Source organism: Carettochelys insculpta, chromosome 11 (assembly GCF_033958435.1).
Source record: "Carettochelys insculpta isolate YL-2023 chromosome 11, ASM3395843v1, whole genome shotgun sequence".
Lineage (NCBI taxonomy): Eukaryota > Metazoa > Chordata > Testudines > Carettochelyidae > Carettochelys > Carettochelys insculpta.
This window is the reverse complement of record NC_134147.1, coordinates 42,146,054-42,172,089: the sequence shown is the minus strand read 5'-3', so window position 1 is coordinate 42,172,089 and position 26,036 is coordinate 42,146,054. Positions and strand designations below refer to the sequence as shown.

General features: G+C 42.1%; 1 protein-coding gene across 2 annotated transcripts in view; it reads left to right on the top strand.

The window, feature by feature from the left end:
• Nucleotides 1-26,036, top strand: part of TAFA1 (TAFA chemokine like family member 1) — a 388,784-nt gene that overhangs the window by 131 nt on the left and 362,617 nt on the right. The window lies entirely within an intron of this gene.

Below are 26,036 nucleotides of genomic sequence, written 5' to 3'. Positions count from 1 at the left end.
GCTACGAGAAGTTGTAATATCACAGGCACTCTAGCCATGGTCGTCTGCCTTAACACATGGTTGAATGATCATCAAAGTCCCATTTTGTTATTGCACGTTTATGAGTTGTTTGTCTGTGTATCTCAGAGTATCTTTCAGATCAGATTAATGTATGCTTCTTTGGTACTGGAATATGAGTCCTTTTAACATCCTTTTCCCACAACTTCTCAGCTCAAGGGGCTGACCATGGGAAACCTATTTTAGATAAGAATTTATTTTCTCTGTTCTCTTTATTTGTCCTATGTAATAACAGAATAACTGTTGTCTCTCAGAAGAAATCCTGGTAGCAGAGCTTTGTGTGACTTTTTTTTTTTCGCTGTACCTTTGTCAATCTGACAATGACATGGGCCGAATTCTGACCATATTCTTCCTGAAGTCAATGGGATTGCCTGGGTATAGATAAGAGCACAATTTGACCTAGAAGTTTTAATCATACTCATGACTAGCCATGAGGTTGCAGAGGTGCAACTCTGCATGGAATTCAAGCATGGGTTTCAGTTACTGAGAGCAAATTTAAGGGTTTGTGTGCGTGTGTGTGTAACAGAACAGAAAAGTCAACTGATTTTCACTGGCACATCACCCACAGAGAAGGTGTATAAATATTTTCACTATCTTGACATTCTTCAAACAGAAATTGCTGGTGTTAATTTTCAACTGTAATTACTTTGTGAACTACATATCATGTAAAATGTTTAAGAAATGGCCTATTAAAGCTCATCATCATCATCAATAAGAGAAATGTGAATGCCTCATCTTGTAGTTTCACATAGTCTGAACCCAAGGAAAGGAGTGAAAATTCTTCCTAAGAGAATAACAGAAAATAGAGAATATTAGCTGGTAATTGCATATTATTAATGTGTGGAAGCAGGTAGATCAAAGCAGAATTAGAATAAGACAAAGATTTTTCGGAAGTGTTGGGGCTTGGCCTCTTAAATCACTTAGTCTTGTTTGAAAAAAAATTGGCCTTACTCTTTAGTGGATCTAGTGGTCTAATGTCCAGAAAAGCTTTTTCCAGTGGTTTTCATTGCCCAAAAGAAATACATTTTCAGGGCCCATCCTTTAACCTTCTGTCAGTAACATAATATAAAATAAATATAATCATGCCTGTTGGAGAATGGTTCTAAACATCTGACTCACAGACTTGATCTTATGAAGAAATATTACGTGTTTTGTGTTAGCTTCAATAGCCCGCGTTTTAAAGTTAGGGAATACATTCCAATTGTGGATGTTCTTTTTGGGAACACACAGAGAAATGCCCATTAGAACACAGTTGTGAAATCACCATTGGTTATCTGAGAGTGTCCCCTGGCTAAAGAAATAAATAAACAAATACATAAATAGGTAAAAGGAAAATGTAATCTCATTTTGTAAAATCTGTTGAAGCAAGTGACATTATGAGAAAAAATGAGAGCCTGGCAGATCCAGAGCTTGGCCATATTTGCCTAAGCTTGAAAAATCACTTCTTTTATGAAGCAAGAACAGTAAGACATTGAATGCATACCAAGTATTGGGGAAATGTGGAAAATGACAAATCTTTCACATTGTGCTGTGATACAGATATGGTGAAGGTTTTACAGCTGCCTCATCACCTGCTTAGGAACCTCAGAGATTTTCTTCTTGCGAGCCTTTCTCAGGCAGCTGCTCTGCACCCTGCATGAGTAAGATTGATGGTGTTCTGATCCCAGGCAGCCAATTTCAGTCTCTCAAGAAATAATCCAGTACATTGACAGATGAGTGGAATTTGACATGGTGTTCACCTCTGATTCAGATTGCTCCACACCTGGAAAGTACTAGCTAGGGAGGGTCCTTTAGCAGAATCAGAAATTTTGGATGATTTCTAGGGTGAGAACATAAAATGAAGACAATGCTTTTATAAGACTCTGAATCTTCTCACTGAATGCAATAGGTTTGTACATAAAAGGGATGGAAATACATTAACTAGGAAACTGACTGATTTTAATATATTCAACTCTAGTCCCAAAGCAGTTCCTGTTTATAATATTAGGAGTGTGTTTGTCAGTCACTGTGTAAGAAAAATTTGGATGAATGTTTTAATCTGATGCAGGTGAAGCAAATCACAATTTCAGTCATTTAATATTTGTGCATATAAAGTTTTGAGTTATGGCTAAAATAACCGTAGTCCAGAGCAGGTTCAACATGCTTTCTCTCATTTAGTGGGATTACATGGATATTAATCTGATACTCAATTTAAGAGACATTCTGAACAATTAAAAACTCAGTAGTGGAACTACTTTTTAATAGGGCAATTAAAAGATGCAGATACCTTTTTTGTCTTGGCCTGTTATACTTGATAAATGCAAGAATACCAATTAAATACAAGTACATGTAGTGTTAAACAATAAAATTCTGATTTAGTGGATTTAGCCTAATAAACGTGAATTTAATTGAATGGATATATGCATTGAATGTATCTGTTTCTATGAGGGTTAATTCAGTAATGAAGCACTGTCCATTTCTGGAATGGGTCATGGAAAAGTACTTTACCAAGTACAGCAGGCCTTTTTTCCCTAAAACATACTTAAACATTGTAAGTCTTTGCCACCTGTTCTGTTAATTTCCCCTGAAGCACCTGGGATTGGCCATGGTTGGAGGTTATATGTATCTTTGGTCTGACCCAGTATGGCCATTCTTTTATGCTTTTGTGTTCTAAAGTTTTCAAATGAACTCTTTCCATAGCATGCACACAAACACCAATTTAAATTTTCATTTAATTGCAGTATATACTTCTATAATTTAGCATTTTGGTAACCTATAGATGAGTTGGCAGAAGTTACAAAGCAGCAAAAAAATGACACAACATTTTATGTCACAAAATTTCTAAGTAACTGCACCTTTAATTTCTGTGAAGTAGTGTCTCCAGGGCACATATAGGACATATGAAATAATTCTATGAGTATAACATTTTGTGTAACGTTGTCCATTTAAATGAACTGTTGTCTCCTTTGTCACATTAACACAAGTTTGAATGCACATAATTATGTTTTATAAAGTTGTGTATTGGTGAATGTTCTTTTAAAATGAAAAAGGTCAGGTATGCGTGAGTGGAATTTTCCCCTCCCCCCTTGTCTGAGACTCAAAGGACAAAGTCTTTGGTGTAAACCACCATAGCTCCAATGAAATATAATTCTTTTTGGGTTATACAGTCTCCTGCAGGCCCTTATATTTCATTTTCAGGATACTTATTTAAAGCATGTATGAATACAGTCATAGGATATAACTTTAGGTAGAACAATCTATGTTCTCTGAATACTTAGTTTGGTTCGGATTTACTAAAAACTCTGTTATGAGAAGAATTTCAGATTGGCCATTTTAGACCCTAGTACACATACAGTTGTATGGCTGTTGAATAGGCCTGACGATTAGCCTGGACAGGTTGTGATTTAAAGAGTTAACAGTATGCCAATGATAGTCCATTGATCATCTGATTGACAATATTCATTTCTACAATATTCATTTCTACAGAAGTAGGAAGTAGACACTGAGATTTGACAAGATACTAAGGTATCAACAAAGCACAACAGATCTTAAGGGTGCAAAGAAATTCAGCAAATAACCTTAATTATCATTAAATCAAAATGGAATGTATACTGGATACACCTGTAAGTAAAACACAAAAACTGCAAGTTACAATCACTTGGACATTACATCTTGTAGCCTACAAAGAATAACTCGTTAAGCGTTCCAGTTTCCAAGTTGGTCCTACATGAGTTTTCTAAAATATAAAGATGTGGGCCAGAAACACAGACCTACTGTAACAAAGTTGACATTTGCAAAGATGTTAATTAAAGACATAGGCCTGTTTGGAGAGGGAAAGAGAGTTGTATCAGCATGAGCTGGCTTGGCTTGTATCAGTGAAGTTGTGGTTGGCTTTCTCAAGGCAGCATGCCAAGAAAGTGCCTTGTAGCTTCTTACTTCTACTTTTTTCTATTGGCAACATTTCATTTGCTACTTTGTACTGTAACAGAAATGCATCAAGCAATACAGTTCTATATATGTTAAAAACAGGACTTTAGGTTATACATACACCTACTGAATACTAAGTTATTCATACTTCTATTTATTGTGTCAGCAGCTGATCTTACACAAATCAAAAATCATCTTGAGACGAGTTTGCCCATAAATACTGAGAGGAATAATTCACCATGCTGAAGCAATCCTATGCAACGTCACACCAAATAAGAGTCTAGTTGTTCTCTGAGCTTATTTCATAAAAGAAAGGCAGCATCTTATGATGACTTGAACTATGGCTTGGGAGCGAGGGACTGTAGCTTTAATACTGCCCTTGAGTAAATTCCTTAGGTCCAGTTCTTCAACTCTACTAGTTTGGGGTGGTTCCAATTTTGGCATCCAATTTACAACATCTTGGTAAACATACTGGACTTAGCCTCTCTGTCTTTTTCCTCAATAAAAATGTGAATATAATATTTCCTTGCCTACCTTCCAGGAGAGTTGAGAGTTAATACCTTAATCCATCGGGGCTTTTGCTATTGATGTTGATAAGAGCAGGTCTGAAGATCTATTGTTGTTAGTAATTGTATTTAAGCCAATCAGAGTCCATACTGAGGAAAGGAAGGGAAAAAAGAAACATATAACCTCTCAACCCACATCAAGTAGTCAAGTGATCACAAAAAGTAATTGCCAGTATCGCGTGATAATTTATCAAAAAAGAAAGACATAGGATCAGCTTTTGATCTTGTTTACATTGGTATAAATATGGAGTAAATACCCTAAAATCAATTACATTCCTCCAGGTTAACACAAACATTAACAAGAATAGAATCTGGCCCAGAATTTGATATGCTGCAATTAATGAACTGACTACAGGTACAATACGGCTTTTAATATCGTATAAAGTTTGTATCTGCAAATGTGGGCTGTCAGCTACTGAGGTAAGAGAAATAATATAGCTCAACATAATATTACCTCTACTTTCATGCAAACCAGAATTGATGCTGTGTATGTAGGCGCAGTTCAATAAATAGCATGAATTTGGGCTGGGTAATGTGAATAAGTTGTGTATTATCAGTCAGGATTATGCGCTGAGTTGTGCTCTTGTGATCTGCTGATCTGGGGCAGTGGAAGTCCTAAGAGGATAAAAGGACATGTTGCTTATAAAAAATATTCCAGGGAATTAAAACTCCAACAGAGGACCCATGCAGGGCCTGAAAAATCCCTAAATGAAGATAAAACAAGATATTCCTGTAGTATTAAGAAACCTCCCTATTTATTTCTTCTGTGGTATGATAAATAATTATCAGCTTTTGGAGCTTCATCCTGTGCAGTGGCACTGTAAAGTGAATGAGCCAACCCTAGGCGCAGAAAAGCTGTTCTAAGATCTAGTAACTTCCTTCTTAACTTTCAAAAACAGGTTGCTGTTATGAAATTTTACTAAAACATTATTGTCCTGATGCATTAAGTGCTTCATCTTGGACCATGTGACTTCCCCATATTTCTGCAGCTTAGCACAGCAGTATTCTCCATCATTCTTTTATTTAAAGCAATGCAGCAGATGTAGGCTACGTCTACACGTGAAGCCTACATCGCAGTAGCTTATTTCGATGTAGCAACGTCTACACGTCCTCCAGGGCTGGCAACGTCGATGTTCAACTTCGACGTTGCGCGGCACCACATCGAAATAGGCGCTGCGAGGGAACGTCTACACGCCAAAGTAGCACACATCGAAATAAGGGTGCCAGGCACAGCTGCAGACAGGGTCACAGGGCGGACTCAACAGCAAGCCGCTCCCTTAAAGGGCCCCTCCCAGACACAGTTGCACTAAACAACACAAGATACACAGAGCCGACAACTGGTTGCAGACCCTGTGCCTGCAGCATGGATCCCCAGCTGCCGCAGCAGCAGCCAGAAGCCCTGGGCTAAGGGCTGCTGCCCACGGTGACCATAGAGCCCCGCAGGGGCTCGAGAGAGAGCGTCTCTCAACCCCTCAGCTGATGGTCGCCATGGCAGACCCCGCTATTTCGAAGTTGCAGGACGTGCAACGACTACACGGTCCCTACTTCGACGTTGAACGTCGAAGTAGGGTGCTATTCCTATCCCCTCGTGGGGTTAGCGACTTCGACGTCTCGCCGCCTAATGTCGAAGTTAACTTCGAAATAGCGCCCGGCGTGTGTAGCCATGACGGGCGCTATTTCGAAGTTAGTGCCGCTACTTCGAAGTAGCGTGCACGTGTAGACACGGCTGTAAAGAGCCCTTGTGCCCCCTTTTGTGTGGCCTGCAAAAGGACTGTGGAGAACTTCAGTCCTTGCAACTGGGAATGTAGCAACTTCTCTATCCCCACTGCCCCCACCCCCAACTTCTCTGGGACAAAGGTGTGTTTTCTTCTTCTGTTAGTTTCTTCCAAGGTTGCTAAGGTAAGAAAGAGAAATGATTTGCTCATTGGGGAAGTTCCAAAAATTTATTTTTAACCCAATTTTGCTAAAAGTTCTCATTAACATTTCTAATGGGTCTTCATTTCTACTTTGGGAAGACACCTTCATGGGTTCTGATATTAGACCGTGATCTGTTCTCTTTAATATGTCAACACATGGTTATGGACCTAGCTTGGCAGGGGAATGCTGTAAATGTTTCATTTATTTTGTATCATTGTAGTGCTTAGAAGTCCCAGTCATTATGCCTGCACATGCCTTTACTTCATGGCAAAATGCAAAGCTATTTTTTATTTTTCTGTTGTGCATCCTGCTTTCACCTACCAGATTTTCAATGTGTTATTTATTACCTTATATTGTGGCAGAACCAAGAGTCCAACCATCTTGGGGCCTTGTTGTACTAGATTATCATATAGTAACTGACCACAAAATTCTTATAATCCAAAAGACATAACAGGTTATTGACACAGATAAGCAGGATAGGATGGGTGTTGGGAAAGAAGGAGTAGCAATAACTGGATACCTGCAATTCTTAGCCAAACAGGGTTATTAATCATACCCCACCAACTGCCTGAGCATTGTCAGATTGCACCTATGGCCCATTGGTCATAGTGTAACACTGACAGACAGAACAAAACCTGGGACCTCTGGAGCTTAATGAATGAGCCTCTACGTCTTGAGCTAAAACCAGATACCGCTCTGCCAAGGCCTAATTCTCATCTAGTTGATGCCTGTGTTAACTTTGATTATCTTCTGTATACACTATTTTGTATAGTGTACTATCTACCATCTTTATGATCTGTACATCTCACACAATAATTGTTTAGGCAATAGTATCTGTAAAATAATTTTGTTACTGGATTTTCTCTATCGGAAAGAGATGGGGGCTTGCCTTTCAAGGGTTCCAACAGTTGATGGGTCTGTTGCAAGTCAGACCTTTTAATGGACAAGTCTACACTAGATTTTTTCAAAAATCTTTAAATAATTGGTTGTCAAACGCAAAGCAATTAACACATTTATAAATGCAAGTAAGAACACTCCCTAATCGATTACCGACCAGTTAAAAGATCTAATGGAGAGCAGTCCAGCTAGAACTCTGATACTTTATCACCTTGGCAACGTCTACACTAGAAGCATCTGTCTGCCAAAGTTACTGTTGGAAGAGGTGTTTCAGCAAAACTTCTGTTGACACATTGCACCTACACATAAAAGCTGATCAATCTTTTGACCCACTCTGTCAACAAAAGTCCCCTCCCCATTATCCCGGAGCATCTACATGGTTTTTCTGTTAATGGTTTCTGTTGACAAAACACATTTTGTGTATAGATGCTCCGTGAGTTTTGTTGACAAAATCCCAGGTTTGTTGACAAAACTCTATAATGTAGATGTAGCCACTATGTGGCAGAACATGAATTTTACAAAGGCTGCTGTGACATGGCTGGTTTAGACAGATTGTAGAGCTTTCTGTATGGAAATGCTTAGGAAAATGCTTTGACCAGTGTGCTTGATCTGTCACCATCTCATGTGCACCCATGTATCATGGACAAGGAGTTGGGCCATTGTTACAGAAAAAAGACCTAACAGTTGGCAGGGAGACAAAGAGCATACAGAATTTCACCAACAACATTGCCAGGGTCCTGTCAGATGCTCATCACTGCAGCTTCTCATCCAGCTTTGGGTATCTTCCTCGCATCTCCATGCTGCAGGTGTGTCGATCCACCCAAGTGATGGTTGGTTACTTGTGATCCAGGAAGGTGAATTAAACTGGGGCTGTTGCAGTCTGATGGGCTGCCAGGAGCAGGTGTTTCAGTGAGAGCCCTGGGGCACTCAGCAGCTGGCTGTGACAAATACTGCTTCAAAATAACTGTTAGAAACATTTCTATGTCTCCTAAATTCAGGACTTCCAGATGCACTGTGTGAAAGAACCCCTGGGTGATATCAGGAGTATCTGGAGACTGGCTCTTAACAAATACCAGGAGCTGCATAAAACCCATGTGCCCTGACCACAGTTTTTCCCACTTTTCTGATGTGCCCACTTTCTCTCACCAGTGCTCAGCTGAGAGTAGACACAAAGGCTTGCTCTCTAGCATTGGGTGTGGTGCATATGTCACAGAGATCATTCATTGGAGGTACTCAGCAAATATTCAGCACTTGTGCATTGCCTGACATCAGCATGACAAACTGAATCCCTAGTGGATATCTTCTCTTCCTGTACCCATGTGTCAAAACACAGTCTGTGTTTCAGAGTAGCCTGAGGGGGTGATGTGAGTCACAAAAGGACCTTTCAGTTCACAGTAATATTTGTATCTTGCTGTCATACTATTGCAAGAATTCACACTCATGGCTAAGCCTCAAGAAAAATTAGATACAAATATAAACCTCAAAGGCAATATACATTATTTCTGATAAGATCAGAAGCCTGCTCTGAATTGATGGCCAACTTAAGCCCAACACTAACTTGTATTTTTTAAAAGTAATAACAACTGCATCACCTCTTAAAATGCAAGTGCATTCATTCTTTTGTTCTCATATGATTCTATTCTTGTCCAGCTGTAATCTTACATTGCCTTTGGAGGGTTTTCTTTCTCTCCCTTGTGAAATCAGCCTTTGCTCTGAGCAAGATTTATTTTCCTTGTGGGATTTCCAGCAGATCCACTATTCTCCAATGTTCTAACCAGAAATGTTCTCCCAAGCTAATGTTATTTTAGCACTGGGCAAGCACTAGAGACTTCTTTCTACTGTGCTCTCGTCAGGTACCACTGGGGTTGCAGAACAGCTGGAGTCTGCATTTATTAATCTCAATAAGTAATGCACAGCGGGGAACTGAGATGTAGGTTAAAATGAATACAGTTCTAAAGTACCACATAGAAATTTGTGACTCATATTACTAGGCTCTGTTAATAATTTCCTGGCATCTATCTCTGTGCATCTTGCAGAATGGTCTAAACTGTCAGACTTCCCATTTTGTTGTGTTAGTTTAAGAACTCAGCCTGGCTCCTATCAAAATGGACAGGAGAACTCTTTATGTCTGTTGGTACAGGATCAGTGGAAGAAGGAAGCATGCTTTGCATAAGGGTAGCCTGCTATTTTGAAGAACAGACCAGTGGTGGAAGAGGAAGGGCCCAATCCTGCAAATTCTTGCTTTTATGATTTTGTCCCATTCCATACAGTGGAATGACCTGTGAACAAGGACTGTTTGTGCAAGTTAGGACTTATGGGAACAAGTCTTACGTTTGGAAAAGTACCTGCAATTTCTGTTGAAGTTGATGGTTGTTATGGGTGCTCAGCATCAACTGGGGATTGGGTCACATTGTAAGGCCCAAATCTGCAAGGTCCTGAGCAGCTCCCACAATGCACAATGATATTGGGATCAGAGAACCAGGCAGTACATGTATTTCACAGCATGTCTCACTGCGTATGTCCAAAGAGATCTGCAGGGTATGGAAGGTGTGTGGACTGGAGTGGCTAGGATTCTCTCCATAGGCTGAACCTCTCTAATCTGGCACTCTCTGGTCCATCAATATCCATGGTCTGGCATGATTTTAGTTGGCTGGGTGTTCACTTAGCATGAGTGTAGCCAAGTTTCCTGTGATCCTATAAAGTTTGTTTACAGCCACCAGTCCTGGCTCTCAGTGTTTTGTGCTGTTATTTAGCTTAATTAACCCTAAGGCTGTGTCTACACTAGAGAGCTCTGTTGACAGAAGGGGCCTGTTGATAGAGTCTCAACAGAACTCTGCATTTGCCTCGACAGTGTCATCCCTCAAAAATTTGAGGCATAACAATCTGCCGACAGAAGTGCAATGTAGACACTTCTTTAGACAGAGAGGTCTTCTGGTTGCTGGGCAGCCGCTTTGTAGAGCTGCCATTCCACTTTCTGGCAACAGAGGGCAGTGCAGTCTGGCATTTCCCTGTCGACAGAGCAAGTTGTGTGTAGATGCAATCTGTCAACAGAGGTTCTGCCGAGATTCCCCTGTCGACAGTAATTTCTGTTGGCAGATGCTTCTAGTGTAGACACAGCCTAAACGTCTTCTAAGAGCCCAGTAAACAATGGAAGCATTGGTAAGGCTGCTAGACAATACTGACCTTCCGTAGTCTGGCAAATTCTCTGGTTCGGCACCAGTCGGCTCCAGACTAGAGAGGTTCAACCTGTAATACATCGGCCCCACTGAAATGACCCATATTTGGAGGGTATACTATATGGATGGGTTTGGGAAAGTGAGGCCGTCTTCAAAACTGGAAAGCACAGCCGGTGCCTTCCATCGAGATTTGTGGTTTCTGAGCTCTAAAAAACCTGGGTCAAAGATTTTACTTTCACATACTTGCGGCTATTTTTTTAGGGTGTGTGCATGCATGTGCACATAACAGACTGCATATACTACTGCTTCACTAGTGTATTTGCATGTTAGAAAACACAAGGATTGGAAATGCTTGTATCTCCACATATTAGCATTGCTATTAAAAACATCGGTCGTAATATAGGTTTATCCAGACCTTCCCAAAGTTCCTGTCAGAATGGAGTCATGTCAGTCATATGAAGACATATCTTTTATTTTCTTGTAATACTACATATTGGATATTATTTCTTAGCTCTTTTCTCTATCAGCGAATGAGCTAAACACCCAGAGCAAAAATCTCTGCTATCGTAGCCCTGTCTAAATCAATTTTATCATGTAAAATTGGCTTTAAATATTTTAAAAAATTATAACAAATGCATTGATCAAGAAATCAAGAAATTTGGTCTTGCTCTTTCATGAAGTCTAAATAATGTTATCAGCCTGCCAGCAATATAGGTCAGATTAAGAGAGGGCAGACCCATAGTAAAGTAGCTGCATATACTCTGATAAAACTTTATTAGCTTTTTTTAGTGTCATTATTAATATACTTCAAAAATACAGTTAAGTATTTCTGGCAAGCTCAGCTTCAATGTAATTTTACAGTATTGTAAAGGATTTATTAACTATAATCTTTTCTTGATCAATCTATTTGTATTTGATCATGACTTTAATTGGTTGCCAAAAGAAAGCGCAGTTAATTGTAGTAGTCATCCTTCAGTCTGCATAGACTATGGATCGCGCCCTTAAAAGTTTCAATTGAAGACTTCATTTACAGCGTCTGCATTGAGCGACTGCAACAACTACCGTGGAATCTCCCTCCTAAGCGTCACTGGTAAACTGTTCGCTCGCTTCATCCTTGGCAGACTCCAGAAGATTGCTGAGAGGGTGTACCCCGAATCGCAGTGCGGACTTCGCGCAGAGAGGTCTACCGTTGACATGGTCTTCTCTCTAAGGCAGCTGCAGGAGAAGTGCAGGGAGCAGAGAAAGCCACTCTACACAGCCTTCATCGACCTGACCAAGGCTTTTGACTTGGTCAGCAGGGATGGTCTGTTCAAGCTGCTCCACAAGATAGGCTGTCCTCCACGGTTACTCAAGATGATCCAGTCGTTCCACGAAGACATGAGAGGAACCATCCAATATGACGGCGCATTATCGGATGCTTTCAGAATCAGGAGCGGCGTCAAACAAGGATGTGTGCTTGCTCCGACATTGTTTGGGATCTTCTTCGCACTCCTCCTGAAGCATGCCTTTGGATCTTCAACAGAGGGCATCTTGCTGCACACAAGATCTGATGGGAAACTGTTTAACCTTGCAAGGCTGAAAGCTAAGACTAAGGTGCGAGAAGTCCTCATCAGAGACATGCTGTTCGCAGACGATGCTGCTGTAGTGTCTCACACAGAAGACCAGCTTCAAAAACTGCTGGATCGGTTCTCCAAAGCATGCAAGGACTTTGGGCTTACCATCAGCCTAAAGAAGACGAATGTACTCGGTCAGGATGTTGCTGAATCCCCATCAATCAGCATTGACAACTATACGTTAGAGGTTGTCCACGAGTTCGTTTACCTCGGGTCCACCATCACTGACACCCTGTCGTTGGACACTGAGCTAAATAGGAGGATTAGGAAAAGCGGCCACAACTCTGTCCAGACTCAGCAAGAGAGTGTGGAATAACAACAAGCTGTACACTCACACCAAAATGCAAGTCTACAGAGCCTGCATCCTCAGCACCCTCCTTTATGGCAGTTAATTGTATTTAAATTGGAAGCAAGTAAGTATAGTTTATTTAGCAAACAAAGCTCCACTGATATATTTGTTTGTTATTAAAATAATATGATTAAAACTAAGAAAATCTATATCCATTGCTGAAGATTAATATTTTGTGGACTGCACTAGTAGGGAAAAGAAATGGGGGGAACTGTGAAATTGGATGCGGGGTGATAGAAATGTATAATAAATATTACTGTTACTTGAACCTCATAAATGTAAACATCTAATTCAGAATTTTAAAAATCTTAAGAGCCTATTCACTGTTTCTTCAGTGCCATTACTCTATATTTACAGATGGTGCAACTGAGACTGGTCCCATGAACAGGTGAAGTTTTCCATCATATATTTGCTAGAAGCAAAAAATTCACATGGATGGAAAAAGGAGCTGCTCCTCAGGTGCTATAAAACAGCCTAGCTTCAATGGAGCTAAACTGATTTATACCGCTGAGGATTTGGGTGAGTGGGTACTGGGTAAGTAAAGTTTTAGTGAAAAGCAACATGAATGTGACTTAATAGCTATTTTTCATCATGCACAAAAATCAACCAGCTTTTCTATTCAGAAACGTTTTCAACCTTATCAGCTGCTTCTAGAATCAGAATAGAGTGAAGAATTCTATAAAAGGTCTTGCCACCTCATGGGAAAATCGATTTAATAAGATGTAACTGGATGTGTTTATTTTAAAAAGGAGAAAAAGTATATTTTCCTTAGTTTTTCTTTGTTCCTTTTTAGTAAATATTTCTATCAGTATCAGGATTTTTCTTTTATCCCAGGCAAAGATGTAAAGCCAATGATGAAGGCATTATCCTCCGAGAGGATAAATCCTGTCCAGTTGCATGTAGCCAGATAAGCCAATTCTGAAGAGACATCCAGGCTGCGTAGAGAAGGTTGGCCTGTCAGGAGATCCCAGTGTTCTTGTTTTAGATCTGCTCTGGAGCAACTTTCTCATGACATATATCTGTGTCTTTTGTGTGGTGTGAAACTATGTGGGAGGTGGTTTCCGGCTCTTTTCGGTCTTTCATTTGTGATAGGCAGCATCAGTCACCGTTAGCTTGTCTTACACTTATTTCTGCGGTAAGGTGCTTTAAGTTTGTGGGGACTCAGGAAGATCCAGGGGACATCGTTATGCATTAAGGTGAAAAATAACAGAGGGATATAACGTTTTATAAAAATTTTCAAAGGGGCTGAATATAGGGCAAGGGTGCAGGCAGGTATTTTCATTGTGCTGTATTAGTAATGATATATGGAATTTTCCTTCCCAAATCAATCACCACATTTGTAATTGTTGGACTTGTATCATATCATTTGAACTGGATTAAAACATAGTTTGTTTTCCGCGTGCGCTGGAAATTGACTTTCCAATATTTCCTCCCCTGTGACAGCCAGCCTGGTATTGTTTGCCTCAACTTTCATATTGTTCTCCCCCTCCCCCACAACACACAAGAAATGGATGATCCCTTTTGTTCTAGCCTACTTTTTGTTTTTATGTTTACAATCTGTTTCTAGGTGGCAGGTAGGGAAATCAGTTTGGATCAAATGAAGCCATTTGTCATGGATTAATGCATGCAAATGCATTGATGACAGCAGGAGAAAAAGGCATGTAAGAGTCTGGGTGCTGACTTTGGAAGAAAAAAATTAATGAAGCCAGAACAAAACAGTGCTAACATACAGCATTGTAATTCTAGGCTCTGTTTGTACACAGACTCTAAGAATAAAGTAATATTGTTTCTTCTCTCTCCTTAATCCCTTTTCTATTTAATTAAGCCTTATCCTAATGCACAGTTACCTCTGGTGAGGGGAAAAAGTGTATTTTGGCAGTGTCGGGGTTCTTCACAGCTAATATAAAACAAGACTCTCCTTATTAGAACCAAACTGCGTATGAGTGGGGAGAGACAGCCATGATTTATAATTAGGAAAGATTAAATGAAGAGAAGCTCAGTACAGGGATGCTCACTCCACTCTACCAGTACTTCACCATGCATGTCCCAGTCTGCCACTAAAGTCACTAAAAGCTATATATTTGGGTGCAGCTGAATAGTTATGGACTATCCCATGCAAACGTAACATCTGGAGGTGGCAACCAGGATGTTTCATCAGGCTCTTGTTCTGAAACATTTTGTTCTGTCATCTCTACCTATGGAGGGTAGAAGCAGATCATTATTAGGACACTATATTTTAATATCGATAGTACAGTGATCAGAACTTTGACATCAGTTCACTGGATTTTTTGCCACATTCACCCCTGGTACTTACATTGGTTTAATTTCTTTATTAGCTTCTGTTTTGATTTTCTGCAGCCTTGCAGTGAACTGACACCTTTTTGGTCAAAGGATGGGGCTGGTGTGCATCAGTTTACCAGCTTTGAAATACAAAATGATTGGGTACCTCTCCCCTTGCAGTGCAGCTGTAGCCCCCAAACATGAGGCAACTCCACTGCCTACCCCATCTTCAGCAGTGTTTGATTTACAAGTCCATTTTGCCAGCCAGTCTTTGTAGTCTGTTTGTTTAGACAGTTGTCATTGAATGTACATTTTCTGAGGAAAAAAAAGGCGGGGAATAGAGTAGGATCACTTGTACTGCCCCATCCTGCTCCTCCATTATTTAACAGGCCTTTCATATCTCCTCACTCTCACAGGACTCAACCCCTCTCTTACACATGCCCAGAGCGCTCGCATGTTGGTGAGCAGAAAGCTGCTGTATTTTAAATAGCTTTGATCTGTTGTCGCTGAGGCTGTGGAAGTGGGAATACTGCAGCATCTTTTGCTGGACACAGAGACTACATCCACGCTACAGCGATCTGCCAACAGAAGTTACGGTCGGAAGGCATCTGCCAACAAACCTTCTGTTGAGAGAAGGCAGCCACACACAAAAGCAGATCGCTCTGTCAATCTGCTCTGTCGACAGAGAGTGACCAGATTGCCCAGCTGCTCTCTTGACAGAGCAGCCAACCGAAAGCACAGAAGACGGGGTGACCGGGAGAGAAGGTCAACAGAGGGCCCCCTGGAGTGTCCACACAGAATCTGTTGAGAAGGGCATTCTGACTGAAGAAAGTGCCAAGTTGTGTCATCAGTATGTTGACAGAATGCATTTTTAGTGTGGCTGCTCCATGGGTTTTGTCAACAAAACCCTCTAGTGTAGACCATAGCCAACAAGTTTTAGCGGTCGACGTCTGAATGTATTGTGATAATAACGCAAATATTTGGACGCAGGTGAAAAACCCAGCATATTCAATCATTTTTCTGACAACTGAAAAAGCCACTAGAAAATAAATAAATAAAACAGCCAGGCAGGTCAAATATCCTAGTAAGCCAGGGGGTGCAAGGACAGGAGTTGTACAATTGGGGTTGGTGAGAGTGCTCTGACACAGGAGAGTGTTCCTGGGTAGGTGGTTTCTGTGGATAGAGTGACCTTAGTGCCCCTGGGCTGGAGCAGGTGAGCCTAATCGGGCTAATTAAAGAGTGCTTGGGCTTCACCTGTGCCTACAAAGGGCTGCTGTTAAGCAGCTGAGTAGGAAGGACTGAGACAGGCTGAGCCTCAGTTGGCAGAAGCCACAGTGGAGTGGAGCTGAAGACCTTGGAACAAGGGAGTGAGGGGTCAAGGAGGCAAACCTACGGTAACTCCAAGCAGGAGCAGAGCTGGCTGAGGCAAGGAAGCTGCTAGGAGCCAGAGTTCCAGAGGTTCTGAAGGCTGGAGGCAAGGTATTGACTTAGGAATGTTCTGGTTGTTTCCCCTTTGTTATAAAATAATAGACCCCTTGCCTGGGACTGGGTGTGCCAGTGTGTGCTTGGAGATGGGGTGCAGTGTTAGCCACCCAGTGACAGAGGAGTGTGATGACAATGAGCTTCCTGTGTACCACAACTCCATTCTACCCTCTTCCCTGCCACTCTTCCATCTGGACAGTACAGAGCATAGAGGTGCTAATGCAAGTTATGTAAAATGTGATTCACTTCACAGCACATCACAGAAGTGTCCAAAATGGCTTTTGTTTTCTGCAGGTTTCTCACTTGTTACACTCTTCTCTGTTACATGTTACCCCATCAGTGTCCAAACCTTCTTCCCTCTGCACCACCTCCATTCTTTATGGAGCACCCTTTGAAATGGAACTCTTAGTTTGGCTTCCAGTAAAGGCAGTAGCATTTGCAACTGTATTCAATAGGGCTAGCAGTGGACTGGAGCCATTTGGAAAATGAAAGTGCTATTTTGTGGAACACTGAAATCATTTAGCATTTATTTTCATCTCAGAACAAACAGTTCCAGAAAAATTCCATTTGGAAATGTCGAAATGAAAGATTTTGACGTGTTGAAAAGAAACTTTTTATTTCAAAATGTCTCTTCCAAATGAGTTTTTTTTTTTTGTTTTAAAAATGTAAATGTACTATACATATAAAATGAGGGGGTCTAAATTTATTGTTAGCAGGAAAGAGCTCTCAGAGACATTGTGGATAGTTCCGAAAACATCTACTCAATGTGCAGCAGCCATCAAAAAAAGCAAACTGAATGTTAGGAATCATTTAGAAAGGGATACATAATAAGAAAGTAAATATCTAACTGCCTCTTCATAAATCTGTGGTACGCCCACCTCTTGAATAATGTAAGCAGGCATGGTTGCCTCATCTCCAAAACGATATATTGGAATTGCAAATGTTTCATAGAAGGGGCAACAAAAATTATGGGTATGCAATGGCTGCCACATGAGAAGAGATTAAGACTGGGATTTTTCAGCCTGGAAAAGCAGCAACTAAGGGAAGATATGATGGAGGTCTATAAAATAATGCTTCTACTGCAATTTAAGTCTATTGCTTGCTTGTTTGTGTCAATATATCCAGTGTGCAAACAAAACTGAATTTTGCTATTCTAATCTTTCTATTGTAATCTCATACTCTTAACCTACCTGCATTATGTTGTGTATTACATCTGATCATTATATTTTGTCTTGCACCTGGAGTGTTGGCAGTCTGGCTTTTTTTGTTACCTACCCACTTAGGCCGTTTCTACACAGTCCATTTCCTTCGGAAGTGGAATGCTAATACACAGAGTGAAAGATGCTAATAAGGCATGGATGCAAATTCCCCGCACCTCATTAGCATAACATCACATGATTTGGAGTACAGAAGACCGTTCTTCCGGACTCCAAAACGCCGTGTAGAAGTGCAGCCCCTGGGGGGCTTCCGGAAGGAAGTCCTCCTTCTGGAGGTCCTTTCTTCCCAAAAATTTTCGGGAAGAAGGGGCCTCTGGAAGAAGGACTTCCTTCCGGATGTCCCCCCAGCACTCCCCCGGGGCCGTGCTTCTTCACGGCATTTTGGAGTCCAGAAGAACGGTCTTCCGGACTCCAAATCATGTGATGTTATGCTAATGAGGCCTGGGGAATTTGCATCTGTGCCTCATTAGCATCTTTCACTCCATGTATTAGCATGCCACTTCCAAAGGAAGTGGCCTGTGTAGAAACAGCCGTAGTGCCTAGACCAATGGATCAAGGTTCCTAGATGCTGTCATAAAACAAGGATTGTGAAAAATGATCCTGTAAATTGTTTTGCATGGTGAATACATGTACATTTTTAGTATGTGAAACAGAGATAAGATGTCGGAATTGAGGGGAGCAAACCAACAACCGGGTGAAGTAGGAAGTTGTCCATCAGATGTCTTCGAGTCAAAACTCAAGCTACACTAGAAGAGATGTAACAGAGAGAAAGCCGTGCTAGTCTATATATTATCAAAACAAAAAAGCAGTCTAGTAGCACTTTAAAGACTAACAAAAGACTAACTAATAAGACTAACCTTAGGTGATGAGCTTTCATGGGACAGACCCACTTCTTCAGACCATAGCCATACCAGAACAGACTCAATATTTAAGGCACAGGGAACCAAAAATAGTAATCAAGGTTGACAAATCAGAAAAATATTATCAAGGTGAGCAAATCAGAGAGTAGAGGGGTAGAAGCGGGGTGGGGGGGAGTCAAGAATTAGATTAAGTCACGTATGCAAAAGAGCCCTTTATAATGACCTAAAAGAGATGCTTTAGTCTAAAGAAGTTACTGGGCTCCATATAGGGGCAATTGGCTGAAATTGTATGGCCTGTGGGTAAGACTAGATATATTAATTCCCCCCACCCCACCTGGTCTTAAAAATCTATAAAAAGGAGGCAGATACTATGCAAATGAAGTTTGAGTTGAAACTCTTAAGCTGCAAAGGCATACAACCCAAAATATGTTTTCTGTGTATAAAACAGAGTATGGTGGTCATGTTCATTGACGCCTGAAGTTTTAGGGTTCCTTCACTGACAATTTTTAAAAAGCAGAGTGAGCACACTGCAGTGTAGCCCCAATTAAATGATCAGAACACGGCATATAGTGCCAGATATATTTACCCATCCCCACCATGCAAATTGATCAGAAGCAGAGATCAAGTAATTTTTGCAAAGGCTGTGCACAGATCTACCCAAATAATAGTATATAGTGTGAGGTGAGCTGCCTTTCCAAAGGACACGCTGCTATACTCCCTTTCCTGAGTGCTTTTGTTTTGAAAAACAGATAAAATCAAGGAGTTCCATGAAGACAGTGGAGCTACTGATGTAGGGCTGCTAACATAAGCAGAGCTTTGCAAAATCAGCCCTTTTATTTGTTAGAGACATGATCACAGAATCAGAGGTTCTCAGCCAGGCCATGCTTTCTCCACCCTGGGTGTTATTTTAATACATGCGTATTTTGCTACTTGAAAATCATCAGATGAAAGAGGGAAGAAGCACATTTGCTCAGGAACTTGTTAGATCCAAGCAGAATCACGCCAGGGATTGCTTCAAAGAGCCAGCCCTCATGTCTATGGAAACAAATCAAAACTATTGTGAGACACATCTATTATTTGAGGTTTTTACACTACACATGATTCTCACTTGGTCATGTAATGGACGGGTCACATCACATTCTATTTTTTTTTTTGTTTTTAAATATTTGGTTGCATTTCAATGGAATGGTTAAAAAACAAAATGATCAGAGGAATTCAAAGCTATGATTCATCATAAAATAAGATACTTTCTTTTAAAAATATGTTACTATTGTCATTGTAAAGAGGTAAGGTGGGAGGAAAGCCAATAGATGTATTGGCTGCCAGAGATCTAGAAAGGCAAGAGATTCCATTTCACAATGGCTTTTGAGATTTTGACATTTGGCTTTGTTTTGAATTGGAACAAAAATTGAAAATTTAAAAAAAGATTCTGAAGGAAAATACTGAAACTTATTTCAGGTCAATCAAAATGTTTTGTTTTGTTTTAACAAAACTATTTGCTTTATGAATTTGTATGCATGACCATTAAAGTAAACTGGAAAAAAAACCAAAACAAAGCCATTTTAAAAAGAAAAACCAAAATATTTCAGACTGGCTTGTTTCAACGCTCTTGAACCATTTTTTCCCTCTGGTTCAATAAAATTCCAGTGTGTGTGTGTGTGTGTGTGTGTGTGACTTGACAAAACTCATACTCCAGCTGAACCAATTTCTCAGTCAGAGGTGGTCAGTCTCTGTCACTGTTACCATTTCTATACATTTTATCCCCTTTTTCTTCGTTTTACCCTATTTGACCTGCAAATTGACTTACAGAGGTGTTGAGCTGACTGAAATAAGGAGCAACTTCTTTTGTGTAGGCCAGACTCCAATACTATCAACTTCAATGAGATATCGGCAGGGGGCTGATAAACTAGCTGGGCCCTGGGCAATGTGTCAGGTGGCTGTGGGTGTGGAGGTGGCTCCATGCTCCTGGAAGTGGCAGGACCTCTGATGGTAAGGACAGGGATGGCGCAGCTCTCTGCACCACCCAGAGCATGACAGGCTGTCCCCCACACCCATCAGCCAACCCTGAAAGATGCCCATAGCATGCCACACAGCACTCTGGCAGCAATTTATAGGCCCCAGGGTGCCAGCTGCCACCACTACCACAAGAGAGGTGCCTGGGATCAATGGGCCCTGAACAACTGCCCCTAGGCCCACCCCCATTGGTGGGCCTGGATATAGGCACGTTCTTTTTGCTGAATCAAAGCCTAAGCAGACACCTAACTAACTTAAGGCACAGCATTCGTGTTGCCTGCGTCATGGAAAGGAACCTCAGACCCAGGAAGTGAACGAGCGTTGGCCAGACTCAGCTTTAACAGGGGGTGGTGGGACTTTGTGGGTCACCCCTGAGCACCAAGAAACTTTCTCACCCAGTAAACTGGCAAAAGGCACTGGCACAGTTGGGACTCAGTTTCTGTTGGTCTGAATGTCACAGCTGCTTCTATGCAGTTGTAAGTGTGTCAGCTCCAGGCTATTCACAAGTCAGGTTGGGTGAGGTAATATCTTTTATGGGACCTACTTCTGTTGGTGAGAGAGAAGTTTTCAGGCCACACACGGCTCCTCAGCTTCTCCCTCTCATCCTCCAACGTCTGTCTTGTTAAAGATATTCCCCTCACTCAACTTCTAATTGCTGCTTCTGGCAGGAGACTAGTCTGATGTGGTGGTGTAGCAGGACTCACTTCTAGTATCCCATGTTGTAACAGAGGGCAGTATTGAGTGTGGCTTGGCATATTAACAGGCACATGGGGGAATGAGGGTTTACACAGGCTGAAGTACTCCTCTTCTGCACCACCACCCTCCTACACACCTCACTTGAAGAATGAGCGGCAAGGACCCCAGCTAGGGAGCTGTGATCCATTAGCTGGTGTTCCCGGAGAGGCCAGGCCTCCCTTCAATGAACTCAGGACCTGGAGCATCAAACTGGGACCACAAAGGATCAGCCCTGCTAGATAGGTGTGACAAGTGCTGATCTCCTCCCTTGTGATTATGGTGTGTTGTGAGTAAATGAAGTCACAGCCCTTTGCTTTTGCCGTGTTCCTATGTTACTGTTTACATGCCCTGTAGCGTCAATGTTTTCAGGTGTTCTTTTTAGAATCTAAAGGGGAAACAAAGTGCAAAGATATTGAATTTCCGATAACGGGATTTATATTATTGGCAAATATGTCTGAAGTGAAACCAAGTGCTGATTTTTGTTATGTTTTCCCTCTTTATATTTTTGTGTCTTGATATGGGGAGAATAAGCATTAGTGCAAAGTGTGAGTGTGGAAATTAAGATTGCTCTTTTGATATGATCCCTATAGGCAACTGGGCTTTATGCAGTTACAGTATAGTCACTATCAGGGCTCCCTGGGTGCCAAGGCACCACTCGGTGTTCAGTCTGAATAGATTAACATCTCAATGTCATACTTGGTCCTTTCTTTAGCTGGGATTGCCAGCATGGAGATGCAGAAACATTTGGTCACTGGCTACCCACTCTGCTCTTCGTACCAAAAAAAGTTTTAATGACACCATGAGGTAATTGTTACTAACATGTTTTAGAAAACCATCTTACATGCATGTACAAACAACAAGAAGTCCTGTGGCACCTTATTGACTAATAGATATATATTCATGTCTCCACATGAGCATTTTTCTTACCTTATCCTATAAGGCACCACAGTCCCACACTCCCCCAAAATAGATGGGAGTAAGGGAATGTCGAAGTGGGGCACTTATTTCTAAGGTGTCCACATTTACGCTGTTAATCTGCAATTCAAAGTCTGCATGTCAAAATTTGCATGGCTGCCATTATGCTAATGAGATGCTGAATATGCACATTAGCACCTTATTAGCCTGCTTCAATTTGCCTCTTTACCATGGCACATTTGACTGGAGGGAGCAAGTATAGAAGCAACCTGAGACAAGACCACATGGCTCTGGACAGTCCCCCACTTCCTCAAATGTGAGGAGAACGGAGGCTGTGGGTTTCGATTCTAAAGCTGGATTCAAATTTCATAAGAGGCTTATTCTTTGATAATCAGCAGCTGCAGCTCTCAACGACATCACTGAATGTTAAGTGCTGAGCCCCATTGGGGCCCCTTGGTTCTGTCCCTATGATCGGTGGAGCCAATCTCCTTCGCATTGCTGAGGTACTAGCAAGGCAGGCACAGAACATAGGAGAAATTGTCTCTCCATCCAAGTTCTAGCACCCTGCACAGCAGCAGTCCGCAGAAACTAGTTGACACAATTGCACAAATTTCTGTTCAGCCCCTGCAGCTGAAAGCCAGAACATGCTCAGTTTGGAAGGAATCTTCAGAAACTTTGGCTGCCAGACACTAACAAGCGTGGATGAATGAAGATTTTCAAAGGCTCATAAATGGGTCACATCGGGGTAGAACAAACATGCCCTTGGCAACAGAACTTCTGCTAAATTTCAAGTCTTTTCTCCAAAGTGTGGAAACACTAGGGCAGTGGTAGGCAACCTGCGTCCCATAGGTTGCACGCAGTTGATCAGGGTAATCTGCTTGCAGACTGCAAGACATTGTGCTGATATTAACTATCTGCAGGCACCGCTCCCTCTACCCTCACAGTTTCCAGGGCTCACAGTTCACCATTCCTGGTCAATGGGAGATGCCAGAGCAGAACCTGCAAGTGAAGGGGCTTCAGAGTTGTGCTGGGCACCACTTATTGCATCTCGTATTGTCTGGAACAGCAAACTGAGACTACTGGGAACTGCGTAGGGAAGGGGGCAGTGCCTGTGGCTGGGCAGCTTCACCAAAGTCTTGTGGCCTGCAATCAAATTACCAGGATGTGCCTCAGGAAGGCCCAGGGAGGGGGCACAGGTTGCCCACTGCTGCACTAGAGCGTCTCAATGAAACAAGCATTCTTTTAACATGGGCAGAACACCACATTTTGCTCAATCCTTATTACAAGAAATTACTGAATTCCTGTAGCTGAAACTTTCCAAAAATATTTATTCCACAACAGCTATGTGACATGGCTTGGAATAATCTAGACCCCTAAGCGTACCACCCAGGAGAGGTTCAGGTGCCACCCAGCTGATCACCAGAGCACCCTCATCCAGCAGCATAAGTTTGTATGTTGGTGTGCTCCTGCTAATGCCTTAGTGTACATAACAAGGTTTATTCTGCCCCTGGATGGAAAAAAATTACCGGAGAACACTGGGGGATAACTGAAGCCTCGAGCTTGCTGAAAGGCAGAACTAGCATCCTGCCAAGAAGGACAACCCAAATGATAATGCCATTAATTCCAACTCCAAAGCAGCACACAGAGAAAGCAGATGCTCGCACTCATTGATGCAAAGTGTGCACTTCCTACCCTGCTTGTGACCGTTTAACTACAGCCAGGGAAGGATGTGCCTTGCTGAGGCACAGTGACTGGGTTGTTCTGCAACCTGTTGGCTGCTGGGTGGGAATTTCAAGCATTTTTCCCTCAACCATGAGCACTGTCTGTGATATGTCAATGGCTTACACACTCCCATATGCCAGGAACCAATCTGACCCTTTGTGTTCATTCAGACATGAACCCACAGCAAAATTCAGGGTATAAGAACCAGCATTCCCTGTAAGCTGAGCACTTGGGTGGCCACCTCGAGAAATTCAGGTCCCATCCAGCTGATTAGCAGAGCTCCCTCAGACAGCCCTAGGGGGCGGCACATGTTTCTGTTGGCGGTGGACATCAGCACATGCCTTGGTGTACATAACAGAGCTTATTCTACCCACGGATGACAAAAAAATAGAGGGAACACTGAGACCCCCTCCTGGCTCAAAATCTGAGAGAAGCTTCTCACGAATTGCTGTGATCTGTAGCTGCCATGTCTTACCCAGGCCTAGGCAGGATGGGCTTTCCCTCAGCAGAAACGGAATGGGGTGTAAAACACTGTTAGTCTGTGGGGTTTTGCTGGCACTTCATCACTTCATACAGAAAATGGAAGCTCATTTCTTAGCTGACACCGAGCTGATTATTTATATTTTTTAGAAAACATCTAAAAATGTCTAAATCTTTTTAACAATATAAATGACTTTCCCTCTATTTTCACATCTTTCTTCATGAATCGTGACAAACTGAGATTAAGCAACGAACAGCCCCTGAAATCTGTCATTTTTTTGTTTTTGCTGTGATTTACACAAGACCAAATCCATAAATTATAGAGGCTGCTACCAGAGACTGAGGATAAAAAGCTGCTTACTTTTTGCAGTGTAGGGTTTTTTTAAAGCTGCCCCTGAACTGAGCACACTGGTAACGAAGCGAAAATATGAAAATGTTCTTTAACGTTTTTCAACACACTGAATAAACTACTGCCCCTTCACGTCAATGTTTGTACTTTCTTTTTGACATGGCCCCTCCTTTTTTGCCCCCAGTCTTTGTCATAAATCGTATGAATGTTCAGGGCTGGATTTTGTCTGTTGATAGCTATCTGCTTATATCACACCTTCACTGTAGGATATGTGTGTTCCTGCAAATATTCATGATTTCACAACATTGTTCCAGTTTCATAAATGTTTCCCCAACGTCAGAACAGGAAGATACACGTTAAATAAAATTTCTGCTTCTCAGACCTTTTTCAGCTAGCGCTAGAACAGCAATGGGCCACCAACAAGCGCGAGGGGGCAGCATGAATGGCCTCCTCTCATCTCAGTGGGCCGCAGCAGCCTGTGGCCCACTGGGGTTCCTCCTACACCCACACAACCCCCTGCATCAGTCCCCCTCCATTCACCTTTCACATACTGAGGCACCGGAGCCCCACACTTCCAACTCTTCCCCATCCCTCCCAGCACTTACGGATTGCAACAAATCACCTGATTTGCACTCTTCCCCCGACCCCTCCCTCCCAGAGCTGGAATAGCCATGAACAGCTGATTGGTGGCTTTCTGGCTCGGGGAGGGAGCGCGGATGAGTAAGGAGTGCAGGGCTCCAGTTCCCCAGTATGCAAGAGGTGTTTGCAGGAGGGAGCAGACACGGGTCTGCAGGCTGCACGTGGAGCTCCAATGGGCTACCCGTGGCCCATGGACACCAGGTTGCCCACCACTGATCGAGATAGTCTTGACTTGAACCTCAGGGGGTGCTGGAAACATTTGAGAGTTGCTCTGCTGGAGGGGTGTTGCACTGCTCTACATAGATCACTATCAGACAGCTGGGCAAACTACTTCCGGAACACCTTGTGAAGGCTGCAGGAATGAAATGTGTTGGATGGTGGGGATGAATGGGTGGGGATTGCACATTAGATCCTTGGTGACAAGCCACCATAATCAAAACTGTCTTTCTCTGTGTGTGTATATCATGTATGTTTATATATACACACGCCCACATTTTTATGGTGATTAGGACGGCCAACATATTGAGGAGTGTGTATCTACTATTGTCTGGCTACAACTATCTGAGAGTTTGTCTTTCTGTTCAAGAAGTTCTCCCGAACAGTAAGAGCTAGGACCACAAATTTGGCACGCAGCTTCTTCTTACCATAATTTAAAGCAAAGTCAAGGCTTGGTCATGCCAGGACAATGGGACTGGGACAATGTGCGTGGAATGGGATTAACAACAAGAAGTCCTGTGGCACCTTATTGACAACAGATATTTTGGAGCATAAGCTTTCCTGGGCAAAGACCCACTTGGAATGGGATTGCATCTCATAAAACCGTGCAGGAAAAAGACAGACTCGCCAGGCAGGTGAAAGGGACT